At 36.8% G+C, this 17,053-nt stretch overlaps 1 long non-coding RNA gene across 1 annotated transcript; it reads right to left on the bottom strand.

Moving 5' to 3' along the window:
* Positions 1-490: 490 nt before the first annotated feature.
* Positions 491-13,065, bottom strand: LOC143860009 (uncharacterized). The gene is made up of 3 exons (XR_013239537.1): positions 12,310-13,065; positions 816-888; positions 491-737 (listed from the first exon to the last, which is right to left on the bottom strand). It is a non-coding gene; the product is annotated as an uncharacterized LOC143860009 (long non-coding RNA).
* Positions 13,066-17,053: the final 3,988 nt, after the last annotated feature.

Genomic DNA, 17,053 nt, shown 5'->3' with positions numbered 1-17,053 from the left:
ATTGAAGCATATCTTGTTGGTGATTGTTCTTCTTCTATTTCGGTTGTGAATCTTGGGCTAGTGTAAACTTTGGCTTCACGAAGATTTGATCTTTCTTTTTAACAGTACTATAATTATTTGATCGAAGTTATCCAATTCAATATGTATATGTGCATGTGTGTATCATATGTTTCACAATGTTGCTTTTTTCGGATTAAGTTGGATCGAATTTGATCTCATGATCTTTCTCAATGAAGATATGACAATGTTCTCTAATAAGCCAAAATAATGTTTAGGGGAGAGAACCTCGAGGTAATTATATTAAGTTAAACTTAAATCTTAACTAGATATCATTTCAGGAGTTAGATGTATTTGTATTACCATAATCAGGAGTTGGAATCGACAGTTTATTCTAATTCAGTCACAACAAGAAGAGGCTTAAGTAAGCACCATTGCCTAAAGAGACAGCAATAAAATTCAACTTAGAGACGGATAAGGAAGAGAAGTTGAGAAATCCCCAACCTTGTATAAGTGACTTTATTTGTTTATTAATAGTAACATCTAGGCATATATGGTAACATGGATAAGAAGCTTAGTCATGTCACTTAGAACAACAACAACAGCTGACACGAATATCAATGATCACCTTGCATTTCCCACTTGAGTAACCCATTTGGATGCACTGTGGGTTGTAAAGGAAGGCGGATTGCATCCACTTTCACCAATACATTCGAGGTCATCTGCCATCACCTTTTCAGCTGCATGCACGGTGAAGGAAATTAGTTTTAGGTATCAAAAGAGGCCATTACACACACACACACACACAGAGAGAGTACCTGGCATGGAAGATGTGATGAAAAGCATGAGCACAAGGGCCACTGAGATTCGCTTCGTGTAAGCAGACATTTTCTGTTAGAAAATAGTATTATAATCTGTAATTTTTGGGATACGAAATATACCAATATAGCTCTATAGAAGATGAACTGATATGAACAGATGGTAGAAACCAGCAATAATTAATCTACAGACAAAACAGAAGAAGAAATGACTTATCGAGTTGAGGCACGAAGGATCTTCGTTATCCTTAAGCCAAATCTCACACCCATTATGACGAATCAACGGTGCAGATGGGCGTCTCGGCGTATGCCTCCAGGATACAACAACTCTCGCTCCAGGGGTATGCACTCACGCAACCCGGATGCCTTAGAACTCGCTTATTAGTGCCAAAAATGCCTTGATCAGAAAGCTTTGGGGGAAAAACAACAGTTGCAGAAAGCAGAAAGGGAGAAGAACGAGAAGAGAGGAAGACTTTCCGCTTAGGATAGATTTTCCTCTCTCTAAATTCGATTTTAATAGAAAGGAAAGAATCCGTTGGGCATCGAAATGTTGCAATACTTATTGCGTAATTAACGTTTCCTAAACGGCCCACTAAGCACGTGGAGACGTTTCCAAACGGTAATAAAATTATTATTTTTTAAAGAAAAATATGAGAGGAAAAAATAAAAGAAGAGCTTCGCGCCCAAGCGCGTAGCCTGCAGAGCCGAGCCGGGCCGGGCGGCGCGCGTGTGTGGTATGGTCTAGCCCACCGGGCCACCCAACAGCTCATGCGCGAGGGTCTCTCTTTTTCCTCTTTCTCATTCACAAGACAATGAGAGTGGAAGTATATATATGGACACTCTTTTCCTCATAAACTTCTCATCTTGGACTAAAGGTTTTCACAAGACCTTAGCCCTTTTGGAAGGAAGTTCAAATTTTGGGAGAGACTTCCAAAAGCATAAAGTAAGTCTTAAAGGACAAACCACAAAAAGACAAAATAGAATCCCCTCTTGTAAATTTTAAATTATAAAGAACTTAAAAAAAAAAAAGTCAACAATCCCCCACTAATTCAAAATTACAAGAAAATAATGAAATCATAAATAAACTAATTTGATCAAGACAAAAATAAGTTATGCATCAGTAGAGGTGTCTTTTGGACTTGAACATTTACTTAGTGTAGGTGTATCGAGTTTATCAAGTAGTTGGTGAACATACGTCTTGAACCAATTACTTTGAGTAATAAACTGAGACAGCACACCATACACACAACAAGGAAGGTATAAGCAAGTTCATACGGTATCACACTTTTCGGCCATGTGCTATATCCTGCTTTCATGAGCACTCTAGAGAATTTTAGCCCAATTCTCATAGGAAGCGGCCACACTTCCACACTCATATAGGTGTATCTATCAGGAGTGCCCTGTAACTACACACCCCACTGACAATCAGCTAGCCAGCTAGTTAGCTATAAATATCATTAAGAGTCCAATGACTTAGCCTCTTACCGTTACAGGTTGCACCCACACCATAGGGATAGGCTTAGTGAACTTAATTCACATATAATTTGGTGCAAAACAGATCACTCAAATAACTTATTTTTCCCATTGAACATACTTCTTGGGATCTCCAGTCAGATAGGTTGGGTTCCAGTTATAGGTGATCTAAATGGTGGGCTTCAGCCTCATCCTCCTCGATGTGCTCATGACTAAGTTTCTATTTAGTCATTTTGTAAGATAATCTGATATATTGTCTATTGATCTTACATAATCAATGGTTATCACTCCATTCTTCAACAATTGTCTTATAGAGTTATGCCTTCGATGAATATGTTGGGATTTTCCATTATATACATTGTTACCTGCTCTTGTAATAGCAGCCTGACTATCACAATGGATTGTGATACCCGATACCGGTTTATCCTAAGGTGGAATATCAGTCAATAAGTTTCTAAACCACTCGGCTTCTTCACTTACTTTTTCTAAAGCAATGAACTCAGATTCCATAGTGGATCTCGCAATACAAGTTTGAGTGGTTGAGTTCCAAGAAACTGCAGCACTTCCTAGGGTGAAGACATATCCACTCCTAGACTTAGTTTCTAATCCAGATACCCAATTGGCATCACTATACCCCTCTAGTACAACATGATATTTTGTAAAGTGTAAACCATAGTTAATGGTTCCTTTCAGATATTTCAATACTTTAATTAAAGCATCCCAATGATCATGACCAGGATTACAAGTGTAGCTACTGAGTCTTCCTACTGCATAGGCTATGTCTGGTCTAGTGCAGTTCATTAGATACATCAGACTCCCAATTATTCTAGAGTATTCAAGTGGATTTACACCACTCCCTTTGTTTTTACACAAACTTATACTAGAGTCATAAGGTGTAGATACAAGTTTCCTATCATATTGATTAAACCTCCTTAAAATTTTCTCTACATAGTGAGACTGGGTACGGATTATTTCTTCTGAGTTTCTATTAATTTTTATACCCAGGATAACATCTGATTTTCCTAAGTCTTTCATATCAAAGTTATTTGAAAGAAATTTCTTAGTCTCTTTGATTACTTCTATATCTGTTCTGATGATCAACATATCATCTACATACAGACAAACAAAAACACCAGTGTCATCACTGAATCTACTGTATATACACTCATCTGATTCATTAATTATAAATCTGTTTGATAGCATCACACTATCAAACTTCTCATGCCATTGTTTTGGTGCTTGTTTCAGACCATATAAAGACTATTAATTTACACACTTTATGTTCTTGGCCTTGGATTACAAACCCTTCAGGTTGATCCATATAGATCTCCTCATCTAATTCAGCAGTCAGAAATACTGTTTTTGCATCCATTTGATGGATTTCCAGGTTATAAATTGCAGATGTGGCAATTAATATTCTTATAGTAGTTATTCTAGTTACAAGTGAATAAGTGTCAAAGAAATTCATTCCTTCTTTTTGCTTAAACCATTTAGCTACTAGTCTAGCTTTGTACTTATCTATAGTTCCATCAGTTTTTAGTTTTTTCCTAAAGGTCCATTTGCACCGATAGGTTTGCAACCAGGAGGCAGATCTGTCAAGATCCATGTCCCATTACTCAGAATTGATTCTATTTCACTCTTGACAGCTTCTTTCCAAAATGAAGAATCTGGTAATGACATTGCCTCTTTATATGTTTTTGGATTTCATTCTAGAAGGCTCTACTGATTTCTCAGTCACTGGATGGTCCTTATCTATAGATTCAATAGGTCTTCTAAGTGTGTTCTCAATTAGACTAGTCTTATAAGAAAAAATAGTTTTAAAAAATTCAGCATCTCTAGATTCAATTATAGTGTTAGGTTGCATATCTGTATGATCAGATCTATGTATCAAGAACCTATATGCACTACTCTTGTGTGCATATCCAATGAATGCACAATCTAGTCTTAGGACCTAACTTGGAACTCTTAGGATCTGGAATCCTAACTTTAGCTAAGCACCCCCACACTTTAAAGTATTTAAAATGAGGTTTTCGATTCTTCCATAACTCGTAAGGAGTTTTGTCAGAATCCTTAAAGGGTATTTTGTTTAAAATGTAACAAGCAGAGAGAAGAGCTTCTCCCCATAAGTTTTGAGGTAAGCCTGAACTTCCTAACATAGAATTTACCATGTTTACTAAAGTTCGGTTTTTACGTTCAGCAACTCCATTTTGTTGAGGAGAATAAGGTGTAGTTACTTGATGAATAATTCCATGATTTTCATAAAAAATATTGAATTCATTAGAGGTTTCTTCACCTCCTCTATCAGATCTCAAAATCTTAATTCTCTTTTCTAGTTGGTTTTCTACTTCAGATTTATAGGTGATAAATTTTTCAAAAGACTCATCTTTATTTCTAATAAGATATACAGTACAATACCTGGAAAAATCATCTATAAATGTGATGAAGTATCTTTTTCCACCTCTAGTAATTACATTGTTTAAATCACACACATCACTGTGAATTAAACCTAAAAGTTCAGTTTTCCTTTCTTCTATTTTGTGAAAAGGTTTATTTGAATACTTTAATTGCACACATATTTCACATTTATCAGCTAATTGATTACTCATAGGAATTAGGCCAATGGTCATTATTTTCTTTAAAGAATAATAGTTAACATGACCTAGTCTACCATGCCATAAACAAATAGAGTCAATAATATAAGCAGAAGAAGATGAAGCTTTATTTATGTTGTTTTCAAATACATTTAGTTTGAAGAGTCTCTCACTCGAGTAACCTTTGCCTACAAATTCACCATTTTTAGTGATTACAAACATATTTGCCTAAAAAACAAGTTTAAACCCTTTCTTGATCAGAAGTGACCCAAACACCAGATTCTTCCAAATTTCTGGTACATGAAGGACATCGCAGAGCTTTAAGACTTTTTCAGATGTTAGTTTCTACAGAACTGTTCATTTACCCACCACAGAGGATGATGCCGCGTTTCTCATGAAAAGTTGCTCTCCATCCCCCACCAACTCGTAGGAGAAAAATACACTTCTATCACTACAGATGAGTCTAGTGGCACCAATATCTATCCACCAGTCCTTCACGTTACTAACCAGGTTCACTTCAAATACAACAACTGACAAGTACTGTTCTTTAGCCATATTAGCCTGAGGCGATTTATTTTCTTGAGGGTTTTTCTTCTTATTATTACTCCTGTAGTTTTTGGCATAGTGACCTGCTTTTCTACACACAAAGTAGTTTCCCTTCTTTTTCTTGAAATCCTTGTTGTTTTTATTGAAGTGGTTTTTCTGTGAATCCGGGTTGGGTTTCTTTCCATGTGATGATTCAGTAAGGTTTGCCTTGGATTCAAAGGATTTTAATTTTTGTTTTCTAAAACGATTTTCCCCTTCAGTTTTGGGATACACGAATAGGTCTTGAAGAGAAAAATCGTATCAGTCAAGCAACAAAGTGTCTTGAAATTTCTCCCACAAAGGTGGAAGTTTCTCTATAATGGCAGAATCTGCTCTTCTATCTTAATTCTTCTTGTATGTATATAAAAAACAATCAATTGTATCTCATTCACTTGGTCCATTATAGATTTACCATCTACCATTTGATATTGAAAATATTTTTCGATCAAGTGCTTTTTAGAACCAGCAGCTTCTATAAGGTTTTTGCGCTCTAGAGTTTCCCACAACTCTTTGAAAGATTCAATTCTAAAGAAAAAAATTAAATAACTGGTTATTGAGACAACTCAGTATGTGACATTTGCAGAGATAGTTATCTCTTTGCCTTTTCTGAGTTAGATGAGTTCTAGCAGGTTCTTCATTTTCCAGTGGTTCTGATTCTCTTAAAATGTAATCAAGGTTTAGAAAGGTTATGAAGAATTTCATCTTCTCTTGCCATCTTCCAAAATCAGAACCATCAAATTTTTCTAGGCTCTCAGTTTGTCCAGACATGGTGGTTCAATTTTAGAGAACGAAATCCTAAAAATACAGATTAAGATTTTCCTTAAGATTGTTAGAAAATAGTATTGTAATATGTAATTTTTGGGATACGAAATATACCAATATAGCTCCACAGAAGATAAACTGATATGAACAGATGGTAGAAACCAGCAATAATTAATCTGTAGACAAAACAGAAGAAGAAATGACTTATCGAGTTGAGGAACGAAGGATCTTCGCTGTCCTTAAGGCACATCTCGCCCCCACTATGACGAATCAACGGTGCAGATGGGCGTCTCGGTGTATGCCTCCAGGATACAACAACTCTCGCTCCAGGGGTGTGCACTCACGCAACCCGATGCCATAGAACTTACTTATTAGTGCCAAAAATGCCTTGATCAGAAAGCTTTGGGGAAAAACAATAGTTTCAGAAAGCAGAAAGGGAGAAAAACGAGAAGAGGCTTGGGATATATTTTCCTCTTTCTAAATCCGATTTTTATAGAAAGGAAAGAATACGTTGGGAATCAAAACGTTGCAATACTTATTGCGTAATTAACGTTTCCTAAACGGCCCACTAAGCATGTGGAGATGCTTCCAAACGGTAACAAAATTATTATTTTTTTAAAGAAAAATATGAGAGGAAGAAAGAAAAAATAAAAGAAGAGCTTCGGGCCCACGTGCGCGACCTGCCAAGCCGGGCCGGGTCGGACGGCGCACGTTTGCGGTAGGGTCTAGCCCACCGGGCTACCCGACGGCTCATGCGCGAGGGTCTCTCTTTTTCTTCTTTCTCATTCACAAGACAATGAGAGTGGAAGTATATATGTGGACACTCTTTTCCTCATAAACTTCCCATCTTGGACTAAAGGTTTTCACAAGACCTTAGCCCTATTGGAGGGAAGTTCAAATTTTGGGAGAGACTTCCAAAAGCATAAAGTCCTAAAGGACAAACCACAAAAAGACAAAATAGAATCCCCTCTTGTAAATCTTGAATTATAAAGAACTTAAAAAAAAAAAAGTCAACATTTTTCAACGACCTGTGGACCCCGATCCGAGATAGAGGCGGCGGGGGACGTGCCTCACGCGCTAACAGTCTCAGGATCATCCACGTGAATGGAGAGCTCTACCATGGAACTCTCGAAAGAAGAATGCCTCTCACAGCATGAGTGGCGATATAAGGTGAGATACCTCTCGATTCGGGGACTAGCCCAGATTCGAGGCGTACCTTAAACAAAGAAGAGTCGCCATCCAAGGAAGTGGGCCAAGGATCCCATACTATGCTCTGTTGCAACGGATAACCAGAGATTATAAAAAGAGGGTTCGTGCCTGATTACGAATTTGGAAGGTCTAAAGAGCACCTAATCCGCCCAAGTGCAAGCACCTGGTCTCTTATGCCATTTATTATTGATTTTGAAGAGTTTTGGGCGAAAGTCATATGAAATAGGAACGAATATCTCCGAGAAGACGTCTATCTAATCATGCATGTCTCGGAAATGAAAAATAAGCATACATAAAAAGAAATGAAAGAAGTGTCACCTAAGAATAACTAGGTTATGAGTGTCATACCTAATTGGTGTCTGAGTTCTGGTGTGCAAACACATGCATGCTACAACTAAAGGTATAGGATCTATACATGAAAGTAAGAAAACACAGCAAAACACACAACACAATTCAATTCTATACATGACTGGACAAAATGAGTCCTAACTCTAATGCGACCTGACTCGGACCAAGATGGCCGTCCATCCCAGCTGCTCTACGTATCCCGGCCTCGAGAAGAATCGGAGTCAACGTAGTTCGATGCCCTATTCTAAACTACTATGCCTAACCATCTAAAACCGCTATCCTAGACTCGATTCCACTAGACTCGACTGATTCTTAAAGCTTTTTTGTACAATTGCTTAAATTCATGTGAGTTGTGATTTTTAGGACTCTATATGCCCTAATTAATGCAAGTTGGTTAGCCTTAAACTAATGCAAGTGGGCCCTACATCCTATGTGTAACTAGGCTGTGCATCCTAAAGAAAACTATGGGCTGACTATATGCTTCCTAGTCTAGCCATCAGTTCGACTAAATGTCTAACCGATCAACTTGAGGCCTCCTAACTCTAGGGACACTCACACGACTGGACACACCATATCAATACAAATCAAGACAGACTCCTAATTCTAAAATACCCTAAACAGCTAGGACATACTCCTAACTCTAGAGGAAGATCTTTTTGAAAAAGGGTTTGAATATTTTTGTAATTTTGAAATATTTGAAATGTTTATTTTTAAAAGTTTGGCTGGACTTGGGATGTGAATCCCAAGCTGCACTACGTACCTTGTTGAAAGGGATCAAGCCAACGTAATTCGGAATAGAATTCCTAACTACTCCGAAAGACTCAAGATTTTTAAGATTTTTAAAATGTTTTTGGTATTTTGGTTATTTTATAGTGTTTTTTGAGTTTTTGACACGAGAGGACAAAATCTTATCATCATAAGGGCAGGACTGACTCCTGAATATCCCGCAAAGGTTGGACAGCATCCCATGCTTTGCGGCGGAAATGGACAGAAACACGACTCTGCAAGGGTTGGACAGCATCCTATACCTTGCAGGAGCGGATAAAATGACTTGATGAGGTTGAAAAGAATCCTAACCCCTATGATGATAGGACAGACCTCTGAAAGATTAACTCTCTAACTAAAGACAGACTCTCTAGCTAAAGACTGACTCATATACGAAAGGACTGACTCCTAGTGCACAACCCTAAGAGGGGAGTGCTAATGAGACTAGGTTAGTCTCCTAAAAGAAAATGGAGATAAAGAAGGATGCTAGTGAGACTGGGCAAGTCTCCTAGAAGAGAGAACACTATGACCAAAGAGACAAAGCCTGTCTCCAGAAGGTTTGACTTTTCTGCTGAGACATAGCTTGTCTCCCTAAAGATGGGCTCAAGATATCTCTTTCATTGCCCTTGCAATGAATGGGTTCCTAATGTTCAAGGGTATACATCTAAAAGACTGGGCAAGTCTTTTAAATGAAAAAAAAGGGAGTGCTACTTGGACTGAGCAAGTCCCCTAAGGATGGGCTTGGGCTAGCGCCTTCATCGCCCTTAGAACGAAGAAAGGCAAAGATTCTCTTAAGAAGTTAAGAAAAAAAAATGTAATTAGCTTAATCTTGATTTCAAACATATCTTTTGTATATAGAAATATAATTTTCACTCTCATTTCTAAATTTATTCAGTTACCTACTCCATACCTCTTCTCAATAGAAACATTATTAAAACACCTGATTTCCTTTTTTTCTAATTTTTCAAAGTAATAAAGCTCCCCTCTTATGTAATGGAGATAAAGATCTGTCATCTATAAAAATCTCCATAGGTTTTAAAGCATTCATGTCATTTATGAAAATTCCAAAAAATCATTGAAGCATATAACAAGATTCTATTAACATGTACTAATGATCATAAGCTGATTAAAAAGAACAGATAAGTCTTGGTTATGTAAGCTCCCAAAACATATGTGTTGAGGCATTTCTCAAAAGAAACCAAAATAAGATAATGTGATATTAACAACCATCAGCAATGACATAGACCACGCCCTGTTTGAATGATTGCACCAAATCTATCTCATCTATTTATACAAAGATGCATTATAAATATTCACTCCCTGAATGAGTAAGGAAAGTTTAACCAAATTTAATCTACTAATGAAACATAAATGAACATAGACATGAATCTTATGCAACTATTATGTAGTTAGAATCAGTGAGTGAAAGGATGATACATAAACAGAATAACAGACATTCACTCTAATATGGAAGATAAGCTGAGTTGGGCAATTATTGGGCATAATTACATCAAAATATGAGCTGAATTGGGGCTAGAATAGTACAAAACAGGGAGGAATTAGGGGCAGAAATGTGCAGAAAAGGAGCTGGACCAGTGTCAACACAGCGCAGAAATGTGCAGAAAGTGAGCTGGACCAGTGTCAACACAGCGCAGAAATGTGCAGAAATTATGCTAAACCAATGTCCAAACAGGGCAGAAATGTGCATAAAATGGACAACAAGTGGTGAACAACAGTGGACATCAGCTATGTGTTTGTGAACCAAACAAATGGGCAGCAATTATACACAATAATGGACAGCAAGTAGTATACAACAGTGGACATCAGCTATGTGTTTGTGAACAGAAACAATGGGAATATTATTAACAAAATCTAATTACAAATTTTTAGCTCAAATAATATACTTATACACCTTCATAAATTGTAAGGTAAATAATTACAAGACTATTTTCATTACCAAGCATCATACACATCACTTCATAAATATTGCTAACAATGAACCGATGAATGTTAAGTACAACATAATAAAGATTATGCTATTGCTCTGTTAGTGTAAGCACCTAAATATGGGTATGCTGACACAAGGAATGTAAATACTACCTTGTGATAAGGTTAACCAAAATTTCATCTTACTTCTACCATTATTAATACAGCCATTAAAATAGTTCACAAGAAATCTCAAAGAAACAAAATTAATTCAATTAACGCAATTACCAAATAATATATCAAGGTTCCAAGGTTACCATCTTCATTATCAATAAACTTTGCTAATTATCATGACTCAAATTCAATCATTTCAAACCTCTAGAAAATTTTCACTAACTATTTATAGAATATAACCAAAACTAAAACCTGAGAGATCATTCAAATATGGTCAGCACTATGACGTTCTGCTGGTTGTACAATCCCTGCCTTCCCCTTTTTTATTTAAATTCTAAATAGGGCATAGGGAGATAAATAAATAATAATAAAAAGTTCAACTGAAAATACTGATAAAACAAACCATAAAGAGAATCAAAAGGAATAAATGATATTCATATGGTACATGGTGATTCAAAAATATGCAAGGAACTGAACTATATAGAAATCTAAAAAAATGGAGTCTGAATGAATAAAGCTTGACGGGGATTAAGCCTATTATGGTTACATTTGACTCAACTTCCTCCCAATCACTAAACTACTATCATAATGATCATAATGTCTATCAATGTGTCGCAACAAGAAGAGTCTGGAGATATAAATCATTTATTCTTATTGGGAGACCAAGCTAAACCAAGAGACTATCAGGTTGCCATCAAAATTTTTAATAGTATATTCTCAAGGAAGTTATCACATTAACATATAAAATCAAAGGAAACAAAAAAACATTCTTGGCTCATACAATCTCAATGCCAGGCCTAAAGAATACCTTTCACGAAATGACAAGTGAGGGTAGAGCTGAACTATATAGTTGTTGTTACAAACAACTAAAAGGAGGATCGTAACTTAGAGATGTCAGGCCATGTTAAAATAAATAGCACAGGCTATGCTAAAATAAATAGCACATATCAATTTATACATCTAAGTTTAAACACATGAATAATCATAAATGAAGATTAGATTCAATGAAAAGTATAATTATGAATTTAAACCATAGAATACATGAGTATTTAAACAGATTCTTCAAAACAAGATTCATAATCTACTAGTCATTGATGATGATTCATCTTTTCTATAATCTACTGTTTTAATATCTACACTGAAACACTTCATCTTCTATAATTAACATCATGAGAGTATATACCATGGACAGAACAATTTCAAGGTGAAATGAACATAATAATCTATTACAAGATAGCCTAAAAAAAAAGTATCTAGTCATATCTTATTCCAGAAATAGAGTTTAAAAGTACTTTTAAAAAAAAAAAATCATTGAAAATGTAGTGTGATTACTAAACAAAACAAGACTACATTATCTGCAATTCTATTAATGACATTTCCCCTATAAAAAATCAAAAATGATTCACGTGAACATGACAGAACAAAAAAAATAAAATTCTACTCTTTTATTCATTCAATCAATAAATCAAGAGACACATTATTATAATTTTAACAAAAAATTCAAGTAGATCTTATCAACTAGGATAAATCATGGAAATTGTGATAATCATTTAGGCATATAAGTAAGTGTATCTTTAAAAACTAACAGAGAATCATGAATCGTCTTATACAATAGAGCACGAGAATCATCTTAACACAAAAATTCAAGCAAATTAAAATACCTGAGCTGATCTTTGAGAAGAATTTTTAGCTGTAAGGGAGGAATCCACCGTATTCACAAATAGGACTATTGATTCCGGGTTCTACTTTCAGATAATGATAATCATTCTAACAAAAGTATCAAATCTGAACAAAAACCAGCTAGAACCAAGATTTCTGAGGTGTTATGAGTAGAAATACAATGATTCAAGAACAATCAACAGATCTACGGTTGAAAAATGGAGGCCATGAATTAGAGTTTCAGATCTCGAATTAGGATTTCTAAGTTTCAGGAATGGATTAGGGTTCAGACAAAGTAGAAATAGATCTAAGCTTCAATGTTAAGAAGCAATATGAATGACAACAAAAATCCGGCTGAAAACTGACCGGAGTTAAACCGGAATCCGATTGGATTAATCAGAGAAAATGACTGGAATCTGACAAATCTTACCAGAAATTTGGAGATAGCTGAAGATTTTGAAAGAAGACAATCAAAGTGATAGATGATCTTAAGGGCTAACCAGAGCTTGAGTTCGCCGGAGAAGATGATCTGGCCGGAAGATGATCGGAGGAGAAAGAGGAACATATTTAGGGTTTGGATCACACGAGATCTAGTTTCTAAAAGATGAATCCAAGATCTCTTGTTAAACTGCAGCAGAGAAAACTAATAAAGAAAGAAGAAGATGATCGGAATCTCACCGGAGTTTGACCGGAAAAAATGGAGAATGGCCAGATCTAAACTCTCTCTCTAAGCTTTCTCTCAGACTTTCTCTCTCTAAACGAAGATTTTTCTTTTCTTTTTTTTAGAAAAAGATCGAAATTCGTATTTATAGAGAATTTTGGGAGATTGATATCGGCACTCCAAAAAAGATGAGCGCGCGGAAAATTGATGAACGCGCAAAATTACGCGTCCTATTCGGCCCAGGTTTGGCATCGTTCCAGGATAATTCACCCCCTTCTGCGAACCTGTACTACGACTTTGCTCGACTCGTTCGCTAGGCAAACGCGCTCGGATTTTGACGAAATTTCGCAGGGACCTAGCTGGGGCTTTAACCTAGCTTAGGGTGAATTTTGGGACCCTAGCTCGATGATTTGATAAGATTTTTCATGAAAAACGGGAGGTTTAGGGCACGGTCAAAATGGGGTGTCTACACGACCATGACTCTTGCAAACAACTTAGTGATTGGGGTTGTGTGAGGAGCGTGTTGGCATTGAGAAATTTTTATAGTGGAGGATGGGAAATACTTTTAGATTTCATTTTATCTCCTAGGAGATTCTGTTGTTTTCCAATTAGGAATGATTGTTATTTTTAGAGAGCCATGCGAGTGACCAAATATATCTTAGATACAATGGGACCCACCATCCCAACATTGTAACCCCTCGGGGTTTATTACAAGTGTTGAGAATCGTCGCAGACTCTCTACCGCGTCCGTCAGAGGGGTCGGGATGGCATGGGCAGGTGTGAGGGCCGTCACGAGCGGGCCCACATGGATATGCGTGTAGAAGTTTCTAATTATGTTTAGAAGTTGAGTTTAGGAAAGTGTAATTAAATATGTATTTCATTAAAGTTTCTAATTAGTTAGTTTTTAGAAAATTAGTTAAATAAGCTTCTAATTTAGGTTTTAGAAAATGATTGAGTTTGTTTAGGAATAGGAATTTGCTTCTAATAAGTTAATATTTTGTTTCTATTTATTACTTGCTTTTGTTTTGTTTAGAAAAAGCTTTATAGCTGTGGATATCAAAAAAAATTTGTCCATGTCAAATTACAAAATCGCCCCTATTTTCTTAAGTTGGCCCTACAATCCTTAAAAGGGGTCTAAATGTAGATAGTCTCACTTGAGCTCAAGTGGGAGGCCCACTAAGTGGCATGCCCAAGGGCTACCAATTCAAGTACAACCCATAGGAGACAAATCAACTATATCCCTCTTCACAATGAAGCGCTTTGCAAACTCTAAAGCTCCTGTGTCAGAAATCAACGATTTCTGTTTTGATACTTGAAGAATTATCCCACAAAGATTAAGCCACCACAAAAGAGCCTCATCAGAGGAAATCCACACATCTTCACAACTGATAAAGCGCGAAGCCCGGAGTGAAGTTCACACATCTTCAAACACCAAGGAACGAGAAATATGTTGTGAAAGCCCTCATATTCACCACATTGATTGTTGTCTTCACCAATTGATCATTAATCAGAGGATTATAGAAAGTTGTATCACTTTTCTTATAATTGCAAATTTCTTTGTAATTTGTCCCAAATTTAGTGACTTCTTCGAAGTCACGAAATTTGAATCAACAATGCCAAAACGTTAAAAGGAGTAGACGGAGAATGTTACTGCGAAAATGTGAATAGTGTAACAGTGAAGGGAAAAAATGCCAAAAAGTGTGTGGCGTATGTTTTGTGTATTGGAAAATAATATTATAAGAGAAGATATATCTCTCTCTCTTGCTTTGTGGTTGTGTTGTTCTTTGGGTTTTGCTTCTATTGCTTTGATCTTTGTTTTCGACAAGTAGTATCAAAGCTTTGCACTTTGAACCTTGTTTTCTACAAGTGGTATCAGAGCCACTGTGTAGGACTGGTGAACGGTCGCTGATGGCATCGGTCAGGAACCGATGAACGATCGTCGAAGAAGTCAATAGTGTAGAACTATTGAACAAAAGCAGAAGGAAGAAGATCAGAGCCACTGGTCATGGACTGGTGTACGTTGTTGATCGAAGGTTGATAAAGCCTCTAAGGACAAGATCCGACATGTCTACGCTCAAGGATCAGACATCGTAGTTTTAGATCCGGGATTCGACTTCAAGTTTATCACTCATCAAAAGATCGATCAAGGAAATTGATTTAACCAAGTCGGTCAACGACATTGAGAAGCTGAACAACACAAATTATTAATATTAGAAATCATGCATAGAGTCGTATCTCCAAGAGCAAGATTTATGAGAGATAGTGAATGGTTCGGAAATCACTTCTCCTAACGGAGGTGCTGAAACCGCAAATGTTTTGAGGAAGTGGAAGACTAAAGTGGGTAAATTCATGTCCGTGTTGAAGGCTACCATTCAGAGGGATTTTCTCGATCATATTCGGGAGGCCAAGTTTCCAAATGACGCATGGGATATCTTTGCCACTCTGTTTTTAAAATCAAACGACGCAAGACTACAAATGCTTGAAAATGAGATAGTCTTTGTATCTCAACGAATTTGACAATTCCCGAATATTTTATGAAGGTGAAGAAGATCGATCATGAAATATTGCAGCTTGATGAAGAGTCCAAGATTTCATATATGCGAATGTGAAGGATTGTAATTCAAGGATCGAAACCCGAGTATAGTGATTTTATCATGGTAATCTAAGGATGATTGTCTCAACCAACGATACTTGAATTGAAGTCTCTTGGTAAATTAAGAAAGTTTGGCCAAACAGATGACTCGATCTATGATAAAGGAGAATGGGGAGGTTTTCTTTGCTGCCCGAGCGAGGAAGTTTCAGAATTCTAATTCAAAAAGAATTAGAAAGGTGAGCTGAAGGCCAGATCGAAACAAAGGGAAGAAAATTCTGATCAAGGAGAGCCTCAAGTGATAGTGATCATAAGAAACGAACTAGGAGCTTGGGATCAAGATGGACGTGCTACAATTATGGTAAGTCAGGCCACTATGCTAGATGTTGTCGTGCACCAAAGAAGAAGAAAGAAGAAGGTAATACTACAGTATCTGAAGATTCCCAAATGTATGATAACAATGGGGAGTGGAGTGCTTTTCTCTCTATCACAAAAAAACAAGACGATTCATGTGAAATTGCTCTTACAAGTATAGAAATCATGGATGTCACCAGTTATGAGGACATAAACAATGGTGACCGAACAGTTGATTCAGGATCTTCGAATCATGAGATAGATGTTTCATTCGACAGTGATTTTAGGGGGGGGTGATGTCAAATCAATAAAACCTCAAGAGGAGGTGATGCATAGAGATGAAAGCTAAAAATATCCAAAGTCTGCCGGTGCGGTGTATGCTGTGACATCAATTGAAGAAGTCACTATTATCACCGAAGTATTTTGAAGAAGCCCGAGGTGTTCTTGAATGGTAGGAAGCAATGGAAGAGGAGATCCTAGCATTGAAGAAGAATGAAACGTTGGATCTAGTTACACAACCAGTTCGAGTGCTACCAAACTGAGTGTACAAGGTAAAGACTAAAGCAGATAGAACGATAGAATGGTTCAAGGCGAGACTTGTTCCCCTTACTGCTTTTAAAGGGTGAAAGTTGTGGCATACAGGCATGGAGAATACTTTCTTGCATGGTGAAGTGGATTGGGAAATTTTCATGAAATAACCCAGGCGGTTCGAGATACTACGAAGCGACAACACATGTACAAGTTGCTGAAGGCTTTGTATGGCCTAAAGATCTGCGAGCGTGGTACCTCAGATAACGGAGTTTCTTACTGAATTTGAAGGGTTGGACTACAAGAGATTTGTGAAGTTTAGAAAGGAGCTTAACACAACTTATAGAGAGTCAGCAGCACTAAGGGGAAGTGTAGAGAGTCATTGCCAACTCTCCATAGCGTTGGAGGGGCTAGGCTGGGCTGGGTCGGCTCAGGAGGGCGCGTGGGCTGACGTAGGACCACATGAACCTGAATTTAGATGTTTCTAATTTTGTTTAGAAGTTGAGTTTAGTAGTTTAGAAAAGTGAAATTAAATATGACTTTAATTAAAGTTTTTAGCTAGTTAGTTTTCAGAAAATTAGTTAAATAAGTTTCTAAATAGTTAGTTCTATTT

The sequence above is a fragment of the Tasmannia lanceolata genome, unplaced genomic scaffold, assembly GCF_043159265.1.
Source record: "Tasmannia lanceolata isolate RefF3 unplaced genomic scaffold, GAP_Taslan_0.1 ptg000037l, whole genome shotgun sequence".
NCBI lineage: Eukaryota > Viridiplantae > Streptophyta > Magnoliopsida > Canellales > Winteraceae > Tasmannia > Tasmannia lanceolata.
The sequence above is the reverse complement of the archived record's forward strand: the minus strand, read 5'-3'. Positions and strand labels throughout refer to the sequence as shown.